Source organism: Coregonus clupeaformis, unplaced genomic scaffold (genome assembly GCF_020615455.1).
Source record: "Coregonus clupeaformis isolate EN_2021a unplaced genomic scaffold, ASM2061545v1 scaf1488, whole genome shotgun sequence".
In the NCBI taxonomy this organism is placed as follows: domain Eukaryota; kingdom Metazoa; phylum Chordata; class Actinopteri; order Salmoniformes; family Salmonidae; genus Coregonus; species Coregonus clupeaformis.
Genome location: NW_025534942.1, coordinates 45463 through 69234, shown reverse-complemented (window position 1 = coordinate 69234; position 23772 = coordinate 45463). Strand labels below are relative to the sequence as shown.

The following is a 23772-nucleotide window of genomic DNA, read 5'->3' as shown; positions in this document are numbered from 1 at the left end:
ATAAGATTTTACCTGATCTATAAAAGTCGAGTAAAGTCAACAAAAATGTTCAACAACACCCCTTTCACTAAGAATCCTTTTGTCTGCTATCGTCTACTTTTACCTGACAGCAACTTGGAACAGAGTTCTATATTAGTCCAGATGTTCTCAAGGCTATTGTTGCATCTCCCTCCCTTCAGCCTTAGAAACATAAAGATAGACAACAAACTTTATAACTGGTGAAAAACTACACCTGATACTTCAATTAAGCAGGACAAAGTACTTATTATAACAGATGTGTAGCACTGTAAGACACGTGTTTCTCTGTTGATTGTTTTAAACCTGTTTTATTCTCAGGACCATGACTATAACATTGAGTGTTGGGACACAGGGCAACAACATATCCTGGTCTCTTCTACATAATACAACTAAACATTTAAAAAATACATATTAAAAAAAATGAATATGCAATCAGCAATGCAAAACAAGAAAACATGAAACCACATTGCAGATGTATGTTTTACAATTACATTTACATGCAAGCATTCGTTCCGCGTAACAAATCCCCAATAAAAAGTAGAATAGTAAGGTATAAGATATTATCAAGTGTATTTCCAGAGTGAAGAGAGAGAAGTTTGGTAGGAGACCTTACTGGCCGTGAGAAAACAGAAGAGTGTGAGGTCTGTGGTTGACATGACCTGTAAGTACTGATGGGCAGAGCTGGCTTCCTGTCCCCATGACACCTCTTCCTAACAACCAACACGATTCAAAATAAAAATGTGTGAACATGTTTTTGGAGAACACTTAATATACAATAAGGAAAGCTGAAAGATATCCCAATTTAAAATAAACGCAACAACATAATTTGACCACACTAATAGTCCTATGGCTTCTGTACTTCCGTATGTCCCATCAGCTACACTAAAACCTGGTGAAGGGTTTTACAATAAATATGTGAACATCTTTCAGGACCAAACTAATTACACAAGAGGCCTATGGTCCTTATAAAAAATGGGTTCTTTTTATAGATTTAAAAACATCAAATGAATGTGATAAGTAGACGTTGTTGAGCAGATAATGGATTTAATGTATTGATCTATTGAATACATACCTTTCTGGTGTTTTTTCAGTGACCCTGAATGAGCAAAGCTCTTTCCACATAGACAGGAATAAGGTTTCTCTCCAGTGTGTGTGAGCTGGTGTAAAGTCAGGGTGAAATCTATCCACACTGATCACAGCAATAAGGCTCCTCTCCTGTTTGTATGCGTTGGTTTGTAGTCAGATTTCCTGACGCCATGAAGCTCTTCCCACAATGATCACAGATATATGGCTTCTCTCCTGTGTGTATGCGTTGGTGTTTAGTCAGGGTTCCTGATCGATTGAAGCTCTTTCCACACTGATCACAGCTATAAGGCTTCTCTCCTGGGTGTATTCAGTGGTGTGTAGTCAGGTGTCCGGATAGAGCAAAGCTCTTCCCACACTGATCACAGCTATAAGGCTTCTCTCCTGTGTGTATGCGCTGGTGATAAGTCAGGTTGGAATCTTGAGCAAAGCTCTTCCCACACTGATCACAGCTATAAGGCTTCTCTCCTGTGTGTATTCGCTGGTGTGTAATCAGGGCTCCTGAATGATAGCTCTTCCCACACTAATCACAGCTATAAGGCTTCTCTCCTGTGTGTATGCGTTGGTGTGTAGTCAGGGCTCCTGATTGATTAAAGCTCTTCCCACACTGATCACAGCTATAAGGCTTCTCTCCTGTGTGTATTCGCTGGTGTGAAGTCAGGTGTCCGGATAGAGCAAAGCTCTTCCCACACTGATCACAGCTATAAGGCTTCTCTCCTGTGTGAATGCGTTGGTGTGAAGTCAGGTGTCCGGAGAGAGCAAAGCTCTTCCCACACTGATCACAGCTATAAGGCTTCTCTCCTGTGTGTATGCGCTGGTGATAAGTCAGGTTGGAATCTTGAGCAAAGCTCTTCCCACACTGATCACAGCTCTATGTCTTCTCTCCTGTGTCTATGCGCTGGTGATAAGTCAGGATGGAATCTTGAGCAAAGCTCTTCCCACACTGATCACAGCTATAAGGCTTCTCTCCTGTGTGAATGCGTTGGTGTTTAGTCAGGGTTCCTGATCGATTGAAGCTCTTTCCACACTGATCACAGCTATAAGGCTTCTCTCCTGTGTGAATTCGCTGGTGTGTAATCAGGGCTCCTGAATGATAGCTCTTCCCACACTAATCACAGCTATAAGGCTTCTCTCCTGTGTGTATTCGCTGGTGTGTAATTAGGTTTCCTGAATGATTGAAGCTCTTGCCACACTGATCACAGTTATAAGGCTTCTCTCCTGTGTGTATGCGATGGTGTCTAGTCAGGGATAATGAATGATTGAAACTCTTCCCACACTGATCACAGCTATAAGGCTTGTCTCCTGTGTCTATGCGCTGGTGATAAGTCAGGTTGGAATCTTGAGCAAAGCTCTTCCCACACTGATCACAACTATAAGGCTTCACTCCTGTGTGAATGCGTTGGTGTTTAGTCAGAGTTCCTGATCGATTGAAGCTCTTTCCACACTGATCACAGCTATAAGGCTTCTCTCCTGTGTGTATGAGCTGGTGAATAGTCAGGGTGGAATCTTGAGCAAAACTCTTCCCACACTGATCACAACTATAATTCTTCTCTCCTGTGTGTATCCGTTGGTGTTTAGTCAGGGTTCCTGATTGATTGAAGCTCTTCCCACACTGATCACAGCTATAAGGCTTCTCTCCTGTGTGTATGAGCTGGTGTATAGTCAGGTTGGAATCTTGAGCAAAACTCTTCCCACACTGATCACAACTATAAGGCTTCATTCCTGTGTGTATGCGCTGGTGTGAAGTCAGGTTTCCGGATAGAGCAAAGCTCTTTCCACACTGATCACAACTATATGGCTTCTCTCCTGTGTGTATGCGCTGGTGTAAAGTCAGGTTTCCGGATAGAGCAAAGCGCTTTCCACACTGATCACAACTATAAGGCTTCACTCCTGTGTGAATGTGATGGTGTTCAGTCAGTTTTCCTGATTGATTGAAGCGCTTTCCACACTGATCACAACTATATTGCTTCTCTCCTGTGTGTATGCGCTGGTGTCGAGTCAGGGTTCCGGATAGAGCAAAGCTCTTCCCACACTGATCACAACTATAAGGCTTCACTCCTGTGTGAATGCGTTGGTGTGTAGTCAGGGTTCCTGATCGATTGAAGCTCTTTCCACACTGATCACAGCTATAAGGCTTCTCTCCTGTGTGTATGCGTTGGTGTGTAGTCAGGGTGGAATCTAGAGCAAAACTCTTCCCACACTGATCACAGCTATAAGGCTTCTCTCCTGTGTGTATGCGTTGGTGTTTAGTCAGGGTTCCTGATCGATTGAAGCTCTTTCCACACTGATCACAGCTATAAGGCTTCTCTCCTGTGTGAATTCGCTGGTGTGTAATCAGGGCTCCTGAATGATAGCTCTTCCCACACTAATCACAGCTATAAGGCTTCTCTCCTGTGTGTATTCGCTGGTGTGTAATTAGGTTTCCTGAATGATTGAAGCTCTTGCCACACTGATCACAGTTATAAGGCTTCTCTCCTGTGTGTATGCGATGGTGTCTAGTCAGGGATAATGAATGATTGAAACTCTTCCCACACTGATCACAGCTATAAGGCTTGTCTCCTGTGTGTATGCACTGGTGATAAGTCAGGTTGGAATCTTGAGCAAAGCTCTTCCCACACTGATCACAACTATAAGGCTTCACTCCTGTGTGAATGCGTTGGTGTTTAGTCAGAGTTCCTGATCGATTGAAGCTCTTTCCACACTGATCACAGCCATAAGGCTTCTCTCCTGTGTGTATGCGTTGGTGTCTAGTCAGGGTTCCTGATTGATTGAAGCTCTTTCCACACTGATCACAGCTATAAGGCTTCTCTCCTGTGTGTATGCGTTGGTGTGCAGTCAGGGTGGAATCTTGAGCAAAACTCTTCCCACACGGATCACAACTATAAGGCTTCTCTCCTGTGTGTATCCGTTGGTGTTTAGTCAGGGTTCCTGATCGATAGAAGCTCTTCCCACACTGATCACAGCTATAAGGCTTCTCTCCTGTGTGTATGAGCTGGTGAATAGTCAGGGTGGAATCTTGAGCAAAACTCTTCCCACACTGATCACAACTATAATTCTTCTCTCCTGTGTGTATCCGTTGGTGTTTAGTCAGGGTTCCTGATTGATTGAAGCTCTTCCCACACTGATCACAGCTATAAGGCTTCTCTCCTGTGTGTATGAGCTGGTGTATAGTCAGGTTGGAATCTTGAGCAAAACTCTTCCCACACTGATCACAACTATAAGGCTTCATTCCTGTGTGTATGCGCTGGTGTGAAGTCAGGTTTCCGGATAGAGCAAAGCTCTTTCCACACTGATCACAACTATATGGCTTCTCTCCTGTGTGTATGCGCTGGTGTAAAGTCAGGTTTCCGGATAGAGCAAAGCGCTTTCCACACTGATCACAACTATATGGCTTCTCTCCTGTGTGTATGCGCTGGTGTCGAGTCAGGGTTCCGGATAGAGCAAAGCTCTTCCCACACTGATCACAACTATAAGGCTTCACTCCTGTGTGAATGCGTTGGTGTGTAGTCAGGGTTCCTGATCGATTGAAGCTCTTTCCACACTGATCACAGCTATAAGGCTTCTCTCCTGTGTGTATGCGTTGGTGTGTAGTCAGGGTGGAATCTAGAGCAAAACTCTTCCCACACTGATCACAGCTATAAGGCTTCTCTCGTGTGTGTATGCGTTGGTGTGTAGTCAGGGTGAAATTGTGAGCAAAACTCTTCCCACACTGATCACAACTATACGGCTTCTCTCCTGTGTGTATCCGCTGGTGTCTAGTCAGGGTTCCGGATATAGCAAAGCTCTTCCCACACTGATCACAACTATACGGCTTCTCTCCTATGTGAATGCGTTGGTGTGTAGTCAGGGTTCCTGATCGATTGAAGCTCTTTCCACACTGATCACAGCTATAAGGCTTCTCTCCCTTGTGTTTCCGTTTGTGTTTAGTCAGGGTTCCTGATTGATAGAAGCATTTCCCACAATCAAAGCTGGGGTAAGGCCTCTCCCCTTCCCACAGTCTGAGCAGCAATGATGAAGTTTCTTCCCTACACCTCTCTGCTGGTGTTTCTTGAGGTGTTCTGATCCGGATAGACTTTTCTCTGTCTTGTCAGCATCATGTTGTTGTTGAGGCTCCCCAGATGATAAGCCCCTCCCACTGAGAGAGCAACGATTAGGGCTGTCCCCTGTGAATCAAAGACATTGAATTGTTAGATTTTGCAAACATGGGCCCATAAATAGATGGGTCGTTCCACGAAATGAATGCCTTTTACGTCCCTTTTATATTTGTTCAGTAGAAATTGTGCACCAATATAACATTTTGAATCTCTGTTATATTAAATAAAGTGCCCATTAAAACAGAACACATGGACAATTAGATTAATTCGATTTTTATATGAATAAAGACTTGCTAAAGTGACAAAATTCTGCATTTTGACAAGTCCCTCCGACAACCCTGTGTAACTTCTAGAAAGATTTTAACCCACCTAATACAATAATTTCTCCAAGTTTTAACATCAGTGAGTACGGTTACATGCGCAGAATAATATGATTATTATGAATAGTCAATTAGTATAGGAGTTTGATTTAAACGTTGACATGCTTTGAATAATTTCTCTAATAATCCTGTTTACATGGACACATCTGAAATCAGGCTACCTGATGGGACTTTGATTAATGCAAAAAAAATTGCCAATCTAAATAAACGTTTTACCACAGAGGCCATGTCATTTTTTGGAAGCATATTTAATTCTGAGTTTGGACAAATAAAGTTTGTATGTGAAAACTATTTCTAAGCTGCATACTTTCAGTTTTTCTGAACTCACTGCACCCGATCAAAAGAAGTTAGCTTGCGCCGCTTGTGCTAGCACATGTACAGATTAAATACACCGCTATAACTCTGATTAAAGTGTTGACATGTCCTAATAATTCTAAAGATTGCTCAGAAAAACAGGTGTTTTTAAAGGCGTATGCTTACTTCGGTTATGACCTCACGCCAATTAAGATAAGCAGAGTAAGGTGTTTACATTACTAATGCCATACTCGGCCTACTGCCATAATCAGTTTAATAGGAAATTATTAGTGTGCATGTAAAGCCCTAGTTATTTGGTTACTTTGACAGACATTTCTGAAGATCATGTATTTCATGTGATTAGTGATTAATTTACATCTATCCCTCATTTTAAGTTCAACCCTGTTACATGAACTGAACTCTAGTTTTAATATGGTGAAACTATTCAATTTTTGCAAAAGAAACATTGAATATCTAATAGTCAAATCATAGAGTAAAAGCAGGTGAGCTGGTTGTAGTCTTTTGTCAATTCTCTGGTGTTTTGTGGTGGAAAACTGAGCAAGTGAACCCTTTTACCCATAAATTGACATGGTAGAAATATTTTAACAATTATATTTTTTTGTGAAAATTGCATTTAATTGCCACTCCCTGTTGCATAAACCTAGCTTCCATTATCCCTGTCATATGCGAATTTGCGGCTGATTTAAAGGACTATTTGACCAATGTAAACTAGGGGTTTTGTTGTTTTCAGTAGTCCCCTGTTACGATCAACATAGGCACTTACTATATTATTTCTTTTTTATTTAACCTCTTGAAATGGGAAAACATGTTTTTTATGAAGTTGAAAACCTGCTCTTTATGACAGAACGTTACAATTTGGTGAAATCAAACGTTTCTGGGACCAAGTTATACTTCTCAAATTTGAGTGGAATGACAAGATATTTTCATCAGTATATAATTAGTCAATTAATTGTTACAGAAGCAGACTGCAGTCTGATCCACACACCATGCTTCTTACTTAATGAAATCAAATCTCCATCTTCCTTCTCTTCTCCTTCTCCTCTCTCAGTTCCACTCTGCCCCTGTGTTTTCCTGCAGTCGACTAGACCCAGCAGTAAAGTACCGGGAGGCGGTCGACCTGGGGACTCCTGGAGGGTGGAGGGGGACGGGCTAGATTTGTCCTGTTGGCCGCAAGAAGTATTCTACATAGATTAACATTAAACCAAATATTTCATTAATTCAGTCTAAACCTCTGATTTGGGTGCATCCCTCGAATATCTCCTTTATACTGAAATGTTCAATCGTTCACTACAACCCACAAATCTAAGAGCATTGGATTGGTGGAGGCATGGGCTAGTTTCCACCCATAATTCTAGTTTCCACCATAATTCTTATACCAGTAATTTCCGTTCAAACAGCGAGGAAGAGGCGAAGCGAGAGGGATAATTGGGCCCAAAATCTGGCTTCTGGTTTATTTGATGGAACATACATTTCGTAACTATTAAATTGCTAGGAGTGTATTGGTAAAAGTAGGACACGTGACATCCCGGCACTTTATCTGGGTAGTGTCTGGTTGTCCCTACCACAAACAAAGTCATAAATCACGCCCATTTATACAATTGATCTTATTAAAAAGTAATTTTAACTCTAACCTAAACCACACTTCTAACCTTACGCCTTAGCCTAAATAAATAAAAATACGATATAGATATTTGACTTTGTGGCTGTAGTAAGTATATATGCCCTCACATTGGCTATAATGGTCCCACCTAATCTTGCCTCTTCCCGATTGCCTTCCATTTTTGAAGACATTTATTTTCTTTGTTAGAGCGGCCACTTGGGTATCTGGTCAAATAATGGATAATATGTTCTAAATCAGTGAAGAAATGTGAACACTTAGGGAGAAAGGAGAGATAATGAGGTAATAGTCACAGATTCCTAAACATTATATAGTAGTAGGCTACTTTGCTGAAGGAAAAAAAATCCCAACAAGTTTTACCGTCCATTTTTATTCTGTCCAGCCGTTTAAACCTAACACAGGAATGTGGACGATCAATGACGATGAAAACTAGGCCTAGACATTTTATACAACACAGCAGGTCTATACTATTACAACCAGACTTACCCGATCCATTGTGGAAGCTATTGTTTCTTTGTAAGACATGAGTTGTTGTAGGCTACAGTACAGTTAGACTACTTTCTTCTTCGCTGGGGTTTATCGGCGGTTGGCATCCAACGTTATGGTGCGTTATCGCCACCTACTGTACTGGAGTGTGGGCCTGAGACAGGAAAAAACTATATTCTACGTGCCAGCTCCGTTTTGCTTAAAAAATATATCAAAATATTTGAGACTATATTTAATAAAGTTCTACTCAATATACTCGTTAAACTAATGTCCTGTATCCCCTTCTCCCTCATACTAGATCTCAGCCTCTCTCTTTCCCTCTGATACTGCCCACACTGTAGTAATACATGCTCTACAGTCTCTGTTCCCTGGCAATAATCACACTTTCCTGTTGGATGCTTTACTATCATATTTAAAGTCTTATTCAACTAGCTGTGTCCCACCCTTAATCTTGTAAAAATAGCCTCCTCTCTTCTGTCCCTTCCAGCTTTCCTCTGTACTTGAAATAAATGCCTGCCCTTAGTATCTCTATTCCACTGCTCCTGATATCTCTGCACCATCCCTGTCCATATCAGGCTTTTTTCCTCTGCTTTGCTCATTGAAACTACAACATCAATATCCCCACTACTAAGTGCTTGTTCAGCCTGTTCATCTACTGTCTCGTTCCCCTCAACCCCCACATGGGCTGGAACCCAAGTAAATCTTATCTGTCTACCAATCTGTCTAATCCTGCCATGGGTTTGTAGTACCTCATAAAGCAGCTTTTGCCTGCTACGTGAGCTAAAGGACTGCAGACTTGTCAACAATGCACAAGAATCAGAGCAAATAACTACTCTGTCTGGCTTGACTTCCTCCACCCACTGCAAGGCCAACAGTATGGCCATCAGCTCCGCCGTATATACAGCCACATTCCTGCACTACAAATGTTGTCCCAGTTCATCCTGTCCATCTGTGTAAATGGCGTTAGACTACTTTGTTGTAGTGTTCAGATAATGACTAGGGAGTTGCAGAGAGAAAATTAAATTCTCAAGGCTGCAACTGATGAGCCCCTATACCTGAGCAGTCAAACATCTATTTAAATAATCTAAACTGAATTAAGTTAGGACAAATAAACGTCTCATGTAGCCTAATCTTACTTCAGAAAGTTCCTGGATAACATTTTATGTGATCTATAAAAGTTGAGTTAAGTCAAGAAAACGTTCAACAACACCCCCTTTCACTATGAATCCTGTTGTCTGCTATGGTCTACTTTTACCTGACATCCACTTGGAACACATGTGCGGCAGTACTGCGCTGGGTTGGGGAAGTTGGAAGGTGGACGGCACGGCGTCTCGAGCTGTGTTTTCTGTTTTGGCTGGATGAAGAAACATGGCGTCTCACAGACAGCTGTGGGATAAGGAGACGTATACTTGGATGACGGAGGAGGAATGGAAGGAAAAAGAGGCAGAGGAGGTCTAAGAGAGAAAGGGAGGAGGATTGTGAGCTTGAGTCTGTAAAAAATGGCGTAAAAAGGGAGAAGGTTTGTTAAAGAAGAATGGTAGGAAATGTATGCAAAGTGAGCTGAAGACAGGAGGAGAAATGGAAGTGAATGAGGGTGAAATATTGGAGGTGGTAGGTGTGGTGAAGTACTCGGAGCCAGAGGCTTGCACAGAGGGTCAGGATAAAGATGACAGTAGGAGTGAAGTTTTTGGAAAAAGTGGACCCTTGCCTTTTGGCTGATCCATTTGTGGTTTCAAGATGGGTGAATTAAGAGTTGGGTACAGTGGAATCGGTGAGGGTAACCAGAAGTGGTCTAGTGATAATTGTTTGTGTTTCTGTTGGGCAGAGGGAGAAGGCGCTCAGAGTTAAACAAATGGGGGAAAGAATTGTGAATTGTTTCGCTCTCAAGAAAAGGGCGCCATTGAAAGGAGTGATTATTGGAGTAGCAGTAAATGTAGAAGTGGACCAACTGAAGGGGAAGATTCCCGGTGTTTGTGATGCTTGTCGTTTGGTGCGACACAAACAGGGTGGCGAGAGTGGGGAAACAGAAGAGTCATTGTCTGTTCTTTTGAGTTTTGCAGTTGAGTCTAACAAAGTAAAGTTAGGATATATAAGTAATCCTGTACGAGTTTATGTGCAGAATACATTACGATGTTACAGGTGTCAAACTTATAGGCATGTGGCAGCAGTATGCAGGAGGGACTTTCCAAGATGTGAGAAGTGTGCAGAAGGGCATGAGACAAAGGAATATGTAGCATTGGGGAAAGTAGTGGTATGTGCTAATTGTAGGGGTGGCCATGGGGTTGGGGATCAGAAATGTGCGAGAGAAGCAGGTTGAGGTTTCCAGGGTAAGTGTAGTGAAGAAGTTGTCATATGCTGAGGCAGTGAAGAAAGTAGAGGAAGATGGGTCAAGGGGGAGGAGTGGTGAGAGTAGTAGATATGTACCAGTACAGAGGGATAGGTCAACAAGTGATATATGTTTCAGTAAGATTGGATTTTTAGCGTTTATAGCAATGGTTATTGATTGTACTGCAGGGATGGAACGTAAGTCGAAGAAAATTGAGGTTGTGGTGGCAGCTGCAGAGAGGTATTTGGGTGTGCGAGACTTGACATCAGAAGAGTTACAGGGAGTGTTAAGTGGTGATGTCCTATCATTTCAGGTTGAGGGCATGAGGTAGGAATGAATATATTTAAATAGTGGAGAAGGGTGGTGTTAGTTATTAATAATATTTTGAATTTGTGAGTGTAGTGTTAGATGGTAGGGTATTTCTTTATTTAAATTTAATTTTTCAAGCAAAATATAAGGGAGTTGTACTCCAGTCTAGTAGGTGGCGGAAATGCAACAAATTGGATACCAACCGCCGTTAAACCTCATTGAAGAAGAAGAAGAAGAAGAAGAAGAAGAAGAAGAAGAAGAAGAAGAAGAAGAAGAAGAAGAAGAAGAAGAAGAAGAAGAAGAAGAAGAAGAAGAAGAAGAAGAAGAAGAAGAAGAAGAAGAAGAAGAAGAAGAAGAAGAAGAAGAAGAAGAAGAAGAAGAAGAAGAAGAAGAAGAAGAAGAAGAAGAAGAAGAAGAAGAAGAAGAAGAAGAAGAAGAAGAAGAAGAAGAAGAAGAAGAAGAAGAAGAAGAAGAAGAAGAAGAAGAAGAAGAAGAAGAAGAAGAAGAAGAAGAAGAAGAAGAAGAAGAAGAAGAAGAAGAAGAAGAAGAAGAAGAAGAAGAAACAAATGCGCAAATAGGGAGTATCTCAACAGGCCTATCTCTCCTGAGGTGGTGTCTGGGAATTACTGCTTCCGGTTTTTCGCTGCTGCTATAATGGCAGCTGATGTACACTACCAGCACAGATAGGACAAATAGCTATTTATACAAGTCTTTACAACGGGTGCATCAGTTTATTCATCCAGGCTCTGTCGCAGCCGGCCGCGACCGGGAGACTCATGGGCGGCGCACAATTGGCCCAGCGTCGTCCATGGTAGGGGAGGGAATGGCCGGCAGGGATGTAGTTCAGTTGATAGAGCATGGCGTTTGCAACGCCAGGGTTGTGGGTTCGATTCCCATGGGGGGCCAGTATAAAAAAACAAACAAACAAAACATTACAAAAAAAAATTTGTATTCACTAACTGTAAGTCGCTCTGGATAAAAGCGTCTGCTAAATGACTAAAATGTAAATGTAATTCATAAGTAATTCTACGGTCAAAAATAAACATAAGTCTTTCTTCTAAACTAAGCTACAGCCAAATATACTGGATTTATAGTTAACCCCCTTCTATGTATATAACTTGTATACAATAAAATAAAGATGTTATTTCAAAATAACAGTAAACATAATGCTTTATAGCTCCAATATAGTTAACGTTAGCTAGCTAATGACAAGCTCATCTCTGCTGCCTGGATGCTTTCACGTTTTTCCTTGTCTGGATGTATTGCTGTTAGCTAGCACATGGACAAGCAGTAGGCTGCTGCAGTAGTCAGATTACACCAATTACCAATATTTAATTTTTACACTGCACAAATATTTGAGAACAGTTAGCCCTCAAATAGTAGCTAACTAACGTTAGTTAATCGTAACATTGACACAATGTCTGTGTGCAGACTACAGGTTTGGAGGCCACTCTAAAGATGAACCCTCTATCCTGACACCTCTGGAGCAGTGCTGCAGGTAAAACATGGGTGCACGATTAAGCATTAAGGTGCAATAAGTTGTGTTATCATGAATATAGTCACATGAAAAGGGTGTTGTTTGGTCATGTAAAGGTCTGCGTCTCCTCTCCCTGCCCCAGTACAGTCTGTGATGTCATGAGGGATTCTCTTTTCTATGATCCTCTATTCTCCGTGGCCCCTCTCCGAGCTGCACCTTTCTGCCCTGGACCGTCGCTTATGACCGTGCTCAGAACCGTGAGCCGTTGCCAGGAGCGACAGCGTATATCGCCATGGACGAAGCGAGGATGACGTCACTCATTTTAAGACCTTGGTTACAACTGTGACACATGCAGAAAACATCATTCCAAAAGGGTTCTTCGGCTGTCCCCATAGGATAACCCTTTTGGGTTCCAGGTAGAACCCTCTGTAGAAAGGGTTCTACATGGAACCCAAAAGGGTTCTACCTGGAACCAAAGAGGTTCTACCAGGAACCAAAAAGGGTTCTTCAAAGGGTTATCCTATGGAGAAAGCCGAAGAACCCTGTAAGGTTCTAGATTGCACCTTTTTTTCCTTCTTCTAAGAGTGTACTGTTGCTACGCCCACTCCACGACAACACCTCAACTGTCAAAATAAAACATGTCATGGCGCATCACAATGTCAATCTTCACTTCTGGGGTCTCATTTTAAGTAATCATGTAGATGTTAATACGTTTAAAACAAACAACTGCTGGTCTGCATAACAAGTAATTTATGCATCATTGCGTCAGCAATCCACAAGAGTGACGTAATGACATTTGGAGTTCCTGACATCATTTGTTTGGCTTCTATCTGTTAGAGAGGATAGCTGCATCTGAAATGTCACCCGACATTATATAGGGAATAGGATGTTATCTTAGACAGACTATTTGTAGGTCTATTCTAGTCTGGTGTATGGATGTGATGTTTAAATCACTGTGTACATTTATTGTTAGGCCTCATTAAATAACGTTGATTATATTGTGTTATTTATAGTTATTTAATACATGGAGCATACTCCGTGAAATAAAGCCCAGCATATACTTTTGTTTAAAAAGGGATGGTTTAACCCAAAATCATTTGCATAATAAATTATATTGCATTTTACAAAAAAATCTGTGTATGAATGGCCGATTCAGACTTGATATGTAGACTTACCATGGACATTAGGCAATATTTAGGGACTTAAGTCGATGTTAAGTTCTCAAGTCTGAATAGGGTCCGACGTGAACAACATGGGGGTGTATAGTCTTGTATATTAATGAAGGTAAAGAAATGATTCCCTAGTTTGTTGTGCCATGACCCATGACACTCTACAACATTATGGGCAACAGTTTCCTCGTGCTAAAACACACACAATGAGCAAAAAAAGAAAAAAAACTGCTTAATCACGGTTTGGTATTGTCTTGTTCCCTTTCAGATAAACAAAGCAAAGCTTTTAGCAACAGCTCAGTCTCATGACATGAGCCTGCGACACATGTAGTATATTATATTAAAACCTATAGTAGACCCTATAGTATACTATATTAAACCCTATAGTAGACCCTATAATATACTATTTTAAGCTCTATAGTACACCCTAAAGTATACAATATTCAACCCTATAGTAGACCCTATAGCTTACTATATTAAACCCTATAGTATAGTATAGTATATTAAACCCTATAGTATACTGTATTAAACCCTATAGTATACTATATTAAACCCTATAGTATACTATATTAAACCATATACTATACTATAGTATACCCTATATTAAACTACAGTGGGGAAAAAAAGTATTTAGTCAGCCACCAATTGTACAAGTTCTCCCACTTAAAAAGATGAGAGAGGCCTGTAATTTTCATCATAGGTACACGTCAACTATGACAGACAAATTGAGAAGAAAAGAAATCCAGAAAATCACATTGTAGGATTTTTAATGAATTTATTTGCAAATGATGGTGGAAAATAAGTATTTGGTCACCTACAAACAAGCAAGATTTCTGGCTCTCACAGACCTGTAACTTCTTCTTTAAGAGGCTCCTCTGTCCTCCACTCGTTACCTGTATTAATGGCACCTGTTTGAACTTGTTATCACTATAAAAGACACCTGTCCACAACCTCAAACAGTCACACTCCAAACTCCACTATGGCCAAGACCAAAGAGCTGTCAAAGGACACCAGAAACAAAATTGTAGACCTGCACCAGGCTGGGAAGACTGAATCTGCAATAGGTAAGCAGCTTGGTTTGAAGAAATCAACTGTGGGAGCAATTATTAGGAAATGGAAGACATACAAGACCACTGATAATCTCCCTCGATCTGGGGCTCCACGCAAGATCTCACCCCGTGGGGTCAAAATGATCACAAGAACGGTGAGCAAAAATCCCAGAACCACACGGGGGGACCTAGTGAATGACCTGCAGAGAGCTGGGACCAAAGTAACAAAGCCTACCATCAGTAACACACTACGCCGCCAGGGACTCAAATCCTGCAGTGCAAGACGTGTCACCCTGCTTAAGCCAGTACATGTCCAGGCCCGTCTGAAGTTTGCTAGAGTGCATTTGGATGATCCAGAAGAGGATTGGGAGAATGTCATATGGTCAGATGAAACCAAAATAACTCGTCGTGTTTGGAGGACAAAGAATGCTGAGTTGCATCTAAAGAACACCATACCTACTGTGAAGCATGGGGGTGGAAACATCATGCTTTGGGGCTGTTTTTCTGCAAAGGGACCAGGACGACTGATCCGTGTAAAGGAAAGAATGAATGGGGCCATGTATCGTGAGATTTTGAGTGAAAACCTCCTTCCATCAGCAAGGGCATTGAAGATGAAACGTGGCTGGGTCTTTCAGCATGACAATGATCCCAAACACACCGCCCGGGCAATGAAGGAGTGGCTTCGTAAGAAGCATTTCAAGTTCCTGGAGTGGCCTAGCCAGTCTCCAGATCTCAACCCCATAGAAAATCTTTGGAGGGAGTTGAAAGTCTGTGTTGCCCAGCGACAGCCCCAAAACATCACTGCTCTAGAGGAGATCTGCATGGAGGAATGGGCCAAAATACCAGCAACAGTGTGTGACAACCTTGTGAAGACTTACAGAAAACGTTTGACCTGTGTCATTGCCAACAAAGGGTATATAAACAAAGTATTGAGAAACTTTTGTTATTGACCAAATACTTATTTTCCACCATAATTTGCAAATAAAATCATAAAAATCCTACAATGTGATTTTCTGGATTTTTTTCCTCATTTTGTCTGTCATAGTTGACGTGTACCTATGATGAAAATTACAGGCCTCTCTAATTTTTTTAAGTGGGAGAACTTGCACAATTGGTGGCTGACTAAATACTTTTTTTCCCCACTGTAAGTCATACCACAGATTCTCAACTGGATTGAGGTCTGTGCTTTGACTAGGCCATTCCAAGACATTTAAATGTTTCCCCTTAAACCACGAGTGTTGCTTTAGCAGTATGGTTAGGGACATTGTCTTGCTGGAAGGTGAACCTCCGTCCCAGTTTCAAATCTCTGGAAGACTGAAACAGGTTTCCCTGAAGAATCTCCCCGTATTTAGCGCCATCCATCATTCCTTCAATTCTGACAAGTTTCTCAGTCCCTGCCAATGAAAAACATCCCCACAGCACGATGCTGCCACCACCATGCTTCACTGTGGGGATGGTGTTCTCGGGGTGATGGAGAGGTGTTGGGTTTGCGCCATACATTTTCCTTAATGGCCAAAAAGCTCAATTTTAGTCTCATCTGACCAGAGTACCTTCTTCCATATGTGTGGGGAGTCTCCCACATGGCTTTTGGCGAACACCAAACGTGTTTGCTTATTTTTTTCTTTAAGCAATGGCTTTTTCTGGCCACTCTTCCGTAAAGCCCAGCTCTGAGAAGTGTACGGCTTAAAGTGGTCCTATGGACAGATACTCCAATCTCCGCTGTGGAGCTTTGCAGCTCCTTCAGGGTTATCTTTGGTCTCTTTGTTGACTCTCTGATTAATGCCCTCCTTGCCTGGTCCGTGAGTTTTGGTGGGCGGCCCTCTCTTGGCAGGTTTGTTGTAGTGCCATATTCTTTCCATTTCTTAATAATGGATTTAATGGTGCTCTGTGGGATGTTCAAAGTTTCTGATATTTTTTTGTAAACCAACCCTGATCTGTACTTCTCCACAACTTTGTCCCTGACCTGTTTGGAGAGCTCCTTGGTCTTCATGGTGCCGCTTGCGTGGTGGTGCCCCTTGTTTAGTGGTGTTGCAGACTCTAGGGCCTTTCAGAACAGGTGTATATATACTGAGATCATGTGACAAATCATGTGACACTTCGATTGCACACAGGTGGACTTTATTTAACTAATTATCTGACTTCTGAAGGTAATTGGTTGCACCAGATCTTATTTAGGGGCTTCATAGCAAAGGGGGTGAATACATATGCAGCACCACTTTTCCATTATTAATGTTTTAGACTTTTTTGAAAAAGTTATTCTTTTCATTTCACTTCACCAATTTGGAGTATTTTGTTAATGTCCATTACATGAAATCCAAATAAAAATCAATTTAAATTACAGGTTGTAATGCAACAAAATAGGAAAAACGCCAAGGGAGATGAATACTTTTGCAAGGCACTGTACACTACCAGTCAAAGGTTTTAGAACACCTACTCATTCAAGGTTTATTTTTATTTTTTACTATTTTCTACATTGTAGAATAATAGTGAAGACATCAAAACTATGAAATAACACATGGAATCATGTAGTAGCCCAAAAAGTGTTAATCAAATCAAAGTACATTTTATATTTGAGATTCTTCAAATAGCCACCCTTTGCCTTGATGACAGCTTTGCACACTCTTGGCATTCTCTCAACCAGTTTCACCTGGAATGCTTTTCCAACAGTATTGAAGGAGTTCCCACATATGCTGAGCACTTGTTGGCTGCTTTTCCTTCACTCTTTGGTCCAACTCATCCCAAACCATCTCAATTTGGTTGAGGTCGGGGGATTGTGGAGGCCAGGTCATCTGATGCAGCAGTCCATCACTCTCCTTCTTGGTAAAATAGCCCTTACATAGCCTGGAGGTGTGTTGGGTCATTGTCCTGTTGAAAAACAAATGATAGTCCCACTAAACCCAAACCAGATGGGATGGTGTATCGCTGCAGAATGCTGTGGTAGCCATGATGGTTAAGTGTGCCTTGAATTCTAAATAAATCACAGACAGTGTCACCAGCAAAGCAATCCCACCCCATAACACCTCCTCCTCCATGCTTTACGGTGGGAAATACAAATGCGGAGATCATCCGTTCACCCACACCGCGTCTCACAAAGACACGATGGTTGGAACCAAACATCTCCAATTTGGACTCCAGACCAAAGGACACATTTCCACCGGTCTAATGTCCATTGCTCGTGTTACTTGGCCCAAGCAAGTATCTTCTTCTTATTGGTGTCCTTCAGTAGTGGTTTCTTTGCAGCAATTCGACCATGAAGGCCTGATTCACACAGTCTCCTCTGAACAGTTGATGTTGAAATGTGTCTGTTACTTGAACTCTGTGAAGCATTTATTTGGGCTGCAATTTCTGAGGCTGGTAACTCTAATTAACTTATCCTCTGCAGCAGAGGTAACTCTGGGTCTTCCATTCCTGTGGCAGTCCTCATGAGAGCCACTATCACCATAGTGCTTGACTGTTTTTGCGACTGCACTTGAAGAAACTTTCAAAGTTCTTGAAATGTTCCGTATTGACTGACCTTCATGTCTTAAAGTAATGATGGACTATTGTTTCTCTTTGCTTATTTGAGCAGTTCTTGCCATAATATGGACTTGGTCTTTTACCAAATAGGGCTATCTTCTAAAACTTTTGACCGGTACTGTGTACGTATCATAATGATTAGGTTATTACTAGTGTACTGATAAAAGTAGGTCACGTGACATGCCGGCCACTTTGAGAAAAATATGTTTTTTATATCGGAGTTGTGCCAGGTCGTCACAAGTTACCACAGCCACAAAGTCATAAACCATGCCCACTTCTACAATTTCTCTATTTAAAATGTAATTTTAAACCTAACCTTAACCACACTGCTAACATCATGTCTGACCCTAACCTTAAAATCAAGAAAGCATGTTTTACTTTGTGGCTGAGGTAACTAGTGGAAATAGTTGTCTGTTGTTCACATGCGTATATGCCCTCTCATTGGCTAGAATGGTCCCACCTGATTTTGCCTCCTCCCGACTGCCTTCCATTTTTAAGACATTTATTTTCATTGCCGTTACATGTTAGAAGGCAATCACTGCCAATTAATTATTGGGTTAACTTACAGGAACATGTGGTGTCTCACCCCACAAAAGGGGTTCTACAGAAAAGTTGGGAGCATGAACATGGACAGAATAAAACCTTTGGATGGGTGGGTGATAACCAGGCGAGGCAGATGGGATTGTATGGCAGGGACTTTAGCCCCACAGTACCTATCCCTGTGAGTCCACCATGGCTACTCCCACCTCCAGTAGTTGATTTACAAGTGTTAGAGAGAGTACAGAAAGACAGGGAGGGGGTTGATCCTTGCGAGTTCTTTAAAAGGCGACTGGAAATTGTAAATCAGTATTTTTTGGACATGTATACAGATCGATCAAAAGACCCATGGACAGGTAGGACTGGATCAGCCTTTGTTCAACAGGAAAGTGGGGTGGCTGTCAGGAGACGTATTACAGACCACCTGGCTGTGTATACGGCAGAGCTGATGGCCGTACTGTTGGCCTTGCTGTGCGTGGAGAAAGTCAAGCCAGACAGAGTAGTTATATGTTCTGACTCATGTGCTGTGTTGATAAGCCTGCAATCATTTAGCTAACATAGCAGACAAGGCCTGCCATATGAGGGAATTAAAATTCATGCCCGAATGAGACAGCTGGGTGTCCATATAAGCTTTGCTTGGGTCCCGGCCCATGTAGGGGTGGAAGGGAATGAGGAAGTAGATGTGCTAGCTAGACAGGCCCTAATCGGATCGGGTTACTGGTCCAACGCTCTAAACCACTAGGCTACATGCTGCCCCTATTCCAGGTACAGAGTAAAGTAGGGGAGGATGGTAGGAATGGACAGAAGAGAGGAGGCCATCCTTACAAGGCTAAGGGTGGGACACAGCCAGCTGAATAAGTCATTAGATGCGATGGGAAATCATTCAACAGGAAGGTGTGATTACTGCCAGGAAACAGAGACAGTGTGGGCAGTATGATAGGGAATGATAAAGACTGATACAGTATGAGGGAGAAGGGGGTACAGGAATTGAGTTTGATAAGCGTATTGAGTACAACATTGTTAGATACAGTCACACATATTTATATTTTTAAAGAGAAACGGGGCTGGAAGATAAAGACTTAGTTCCTCAATCCCTGTCGCTGGCCCACACACCAATACAGAAGGTGGGGTAATGCACCATAACGTTGGATGTCAACCATAAACCCCAGATTTTATTTTTATTATTATTGTTAGAGCGGAGGTGAACAAGTGCACACTTTGGGAGGAAGGAGATAATTAAGTAATATGACAGATTCCTAAACATGATATAGTAGTAGGAATGTGGAGGATGATGAAAACTAGGCCTAGACATTTTATACAGCACAGCAGACCTATACTGTTAAAAGGAAACCAGACATAGCGGATCCATCGTGGAAACTATTGTTTCTTCAGCGTTTCTTACTAAGACAAGAAATGTGTAGGCTACAGTACAGTTACTATGTTGTCATAGTGTTCAGATAAGGATTAGGGGGTTAGCGGGAGATAATTCCAGTCTCAAGGCTGCAACTGATGCACCCCTAGACCAGAGCAATCAAACATCTATTTAAATATCAAAACTCAATTAATCTTACTTCAGAAAGTTCCCCGATCTATAAAAGTCGAGTAAAGTCAAGAAAACGTTCAACAACACCCCTTTCACTAAGAATCCTGTTGTCTGCTGTCGTCTATTTTTACCTGACAGCAACTTGGAACAGAGTTCTATTTGAGTCCAGTAAGACACGTGTTTCTCTGTTGATTGTTTTTAAACCGGTTTTATTCTCAGGACCATGACTATAACATTGAGTGTTGAGACACAGGGCAACAACATATCCTGGTCTCTTCTACATAATACAATTAAACATTTAAAAAAATACATATTTTAATAAATGAATATGCAATCAGCAATGTAAAACAAAACAAGAAAACATGAAACCACATTCCAGATGTATGTTTTACAATGACATTTACATGCAAGCATTTGTTCCTTCTAACAAATCCCCAATAAAAAGTAGAATGGTAGGTATAAGATATTATCAAGTGTATTTCCAGAGTGAAGAGAGAGAAGTTTGGTAGGAGACCTTACTGGCCGTGAGAAAACTGAAGAGTGTGATGTCTGTGGTTGACATGACCTATAAGTACTGATGGGCAGAGCTGGCTTCCTGCCCCCATGATGCCTCTTCCTAACAGCCAACACATCATTCGCTTCACAATGAAAATGTGTTTAAATCTTGTTGGAGCACACTTAATATACAATAAGGAAAGTTGAAAGATATCCCTATTAAAATTCTTTAAAATAAATGCAACAACATAATTTGACCACACTAATAGGCCTATGGCTTCTGTACTTCTGTATGTCCCATCAGCTACACTAAAACCTGGTGAAGGGATTTACAAGAAATATGTGAACATCTTTTAGGACCAAACTAATTATACAAGAGGCCTATGATCCTTATAAAAAAATATTATTATTATAGATTAAAAAAAACAATGTGATAAGCAGATGTTGTTAAGCAGATATTGGATTACATTTATTGATCTATTGAAAACAAGAATACACACCTCGTATTGTTGAAACATTATTATACATGATACAAGTATTTAATGGATAATGGGAGTTAATGAAATAAGATGCAGCTATGAAAACCCACCTCAACATCCCCCACCCCACAACAATCCTACTCCGAGACGAATGATCGATATGGATCCAGAGCTTGACATTATGCTACAAAGCTTATCATGGTATTCAGACTTAGTATACTGTTAGAGAATGGGAGATGGATGACTCTTCACAAGATGTTTTCTATTTAAACTTTATTTAGGGATCTGGAAACGGTGCAGGAGAGGAGGGAGATAAAAGACGACATGTTTGTGCTTTATGGTGATTTTCCAGTGACCATGAATGAGCAAAGATCTTTCCACATAGACAGGAGTAAGGTTTCTCTCCAGTGTGTGTGAGCTGGTGTCTAGTCAGATTTCCTGACACCATGAAGCTCTTCCCACACTGATCACAGCTATAAGGCTTCTCTCCTGTGTGTATGCGTTGGTGTGTAGTCAGTTCTCCTGATTGATTGAAGCTCTTCGCACACTGATCACAGCTATAAGGCTTCTCTCCTGTGTGTATGCGTTGGTGTGTAATCAGGGTTCCTGGATGATTGAAGCTCTTCCCACACTGATCACAGCTGTACGGCTTCTCTCCTGTGTGTATGCGTTGGTGTGTAATCAGGGATCCTGAATAATTGAAGCTCTTCCCACACTGATCACAGCTATAAGGCTTCTCTCCTGTGTGTATGCGTTGGTGTGCAATCAGTTGTGCTGATTGACTGAAGCTCTTCCCACACTGATCACAGCTATAAGGCTTCTCTCCTGTGTGTATGCGTTGGTGTGTAGTCAGGTATCCTGAATGACTGAAGCTCTTTCCACACTGATCACAGCTGTAAGGCTTCTCTCCTGTGTGTATGCGTTGGTGTGTAATCAGGGATCCTGAATAATTGAAGCTCTTCCCACACTGATCACAGCTATAAGGCTTCTCTCCTGTGTGTATGCGTAGGTGTGTAATCAGGTGTGCTGATTGATTGAAGCTCTTCCCACACTGATCACAGCTGTACGGCTTCTCTCCTGTGTGTATGCGTTGGTGTGTAATCAGGGATCCTGAATAATTGAAGCTCTTCCCACACTGATCACAGCTATAAGGCTTCTCTCCTGTGTGTATGCGTTGGTGTGTAGTCAGGTATCCTGAATGACTGAAGCTCTTTCCACACTGATCACAGCTGTAAGGCTTCTCTCCTGTGTGTATGCGTTGGTGTGTAATCAGGGATCCTGAATGATTGAAGCTCTTCCCACACTGATCACAGGTATAAGGCTTCTCTCTTGTGTGTATGCGTTGGTGTGCAGTCAGGGTGGAATCTCGAGCAAAGCTCTTCCCACACTGATCACAGCTATAAGGCTTCTCTCCTTTGTGTATGCGCTGGTGTCTAGTCAAAAGTCCTGAATGATTGAAGCTCTTCCCACACTGATCACAGCTATAAGTCTTCTCTCCTGTATGTATGCGTTGGTGTATGGTCAGGTATCCTGACTTCCGGAAGCTCATCCCACACTGATCACAGCTATTAGGCTTCTCTCCTGTGTGTATGCGTTGGTGTGTAGTCAGGTGTCCTGATTGACTGAAGGTCTTCCCACAATCAAAGCAGGGGTAAGGCCTCTCCCCTGTATGAATTCTCTGATGAGATTTTAAGGTTTTAGATGCAGCAAAACCCTTCCCACACTGAGAGCAGCGGTACTGTTTCTCTCCAGTGTGAATCCGATGGTAAATGATAAATTCCTTCTGTTTAGCAAAACCCTCCCCACAGTCAAAGCAGCAGTGGTGAGGTTTCTTCCCTATACATGTCTGCTGGTGTTTGAGACGTTCTGATCTGGAGAGACTCTTCTGGAGAGACGTCTTGTCAGCATCATGTTGTTGTTGAGGCTCCCCAGATGATAAGCCCCTCCCACCAAGAGCGCAACGGTTAGGGCTGTCCCCTGTGAAACAAAGATATTGAATAGCATGGACATCTGAAATCAGGCTACCTGATGGGACTTTGATGAATGACAAATTGCCAATCAAAATAAACGTACTACCACAGCGACCATGTTATTTTTGAGAAGCATATTTGATTCCCGAATTCAGACATAAAGTTTAAGTGAAAACTATTTATAAGATGCATACTTTCAGTTTTTCCCAAACTCACTGCACTCCCGCAAAGAAGTAAGCTTGTGCTGCTCGTGCTAGTAGGAGGGCATAATTATTCGTGCTTGTGTAATCATGTCTTTGCAGCTGTATAGGTGAATAAACTTAGTTTGAGCTTTTTCTAGTTGTCTGTGAGTTTTATTTAGATCCTAACACATGTAAACATACTCATTGTAAAGCACTAGTTATTTTGTTGCTTTGACAAAGTCATTTCTGAAGATTATTATGAATGTGATTAGTAATTCATTTAGCTCTGTCCCTCATTTTAAGGTCAACCCTGTTACATGAACTGAACTCCCGTTTTAATATGGTGAAACTATTCCTTTAAAAAAATATATGTTTTCAAAAGAAACATTGAACATCTAATAGTTAAATCATAGTAGAACCAGCTCACCTGCTTTTACTCTCTTTTTGTCAATTTACTGCTGTTTTGTGGTGGAAAACTGAGCAAGTCAACCCTTTTTACCCATTCATAGACATGCTAGAAATGTTTTAAGTAAAATTTTTTTGTGAAGATTGCATTCAATTGCCACTAGGTTTCATAAAACAACCTTCTTTTCCCCCCGTCACAAGCGGTTTTATGGCTGATTTAAAGGACTATTCTACCCATGTAATCTGGTGGTTTTGTTGTTTTCAGTAGTCCCCTGTTACGGTCAACACTGTTACTTTATTTGGCACATAGGCACTTAGTGT

At 41.5% G+C, this 23772-nt stretch overlaps 1 pseudogene; it reads right to left on the bottom strand.

The window, feature by feature from the left end:
• Positions 1-310: 310 nt before the first annotated feature.
• LOC123487138 lies at positions 311-22878 on the bottom strand (annotated as a pseudogene).
• Between the last annotated feature and the right edge of the window lie 894 nt (positions 22879-23772).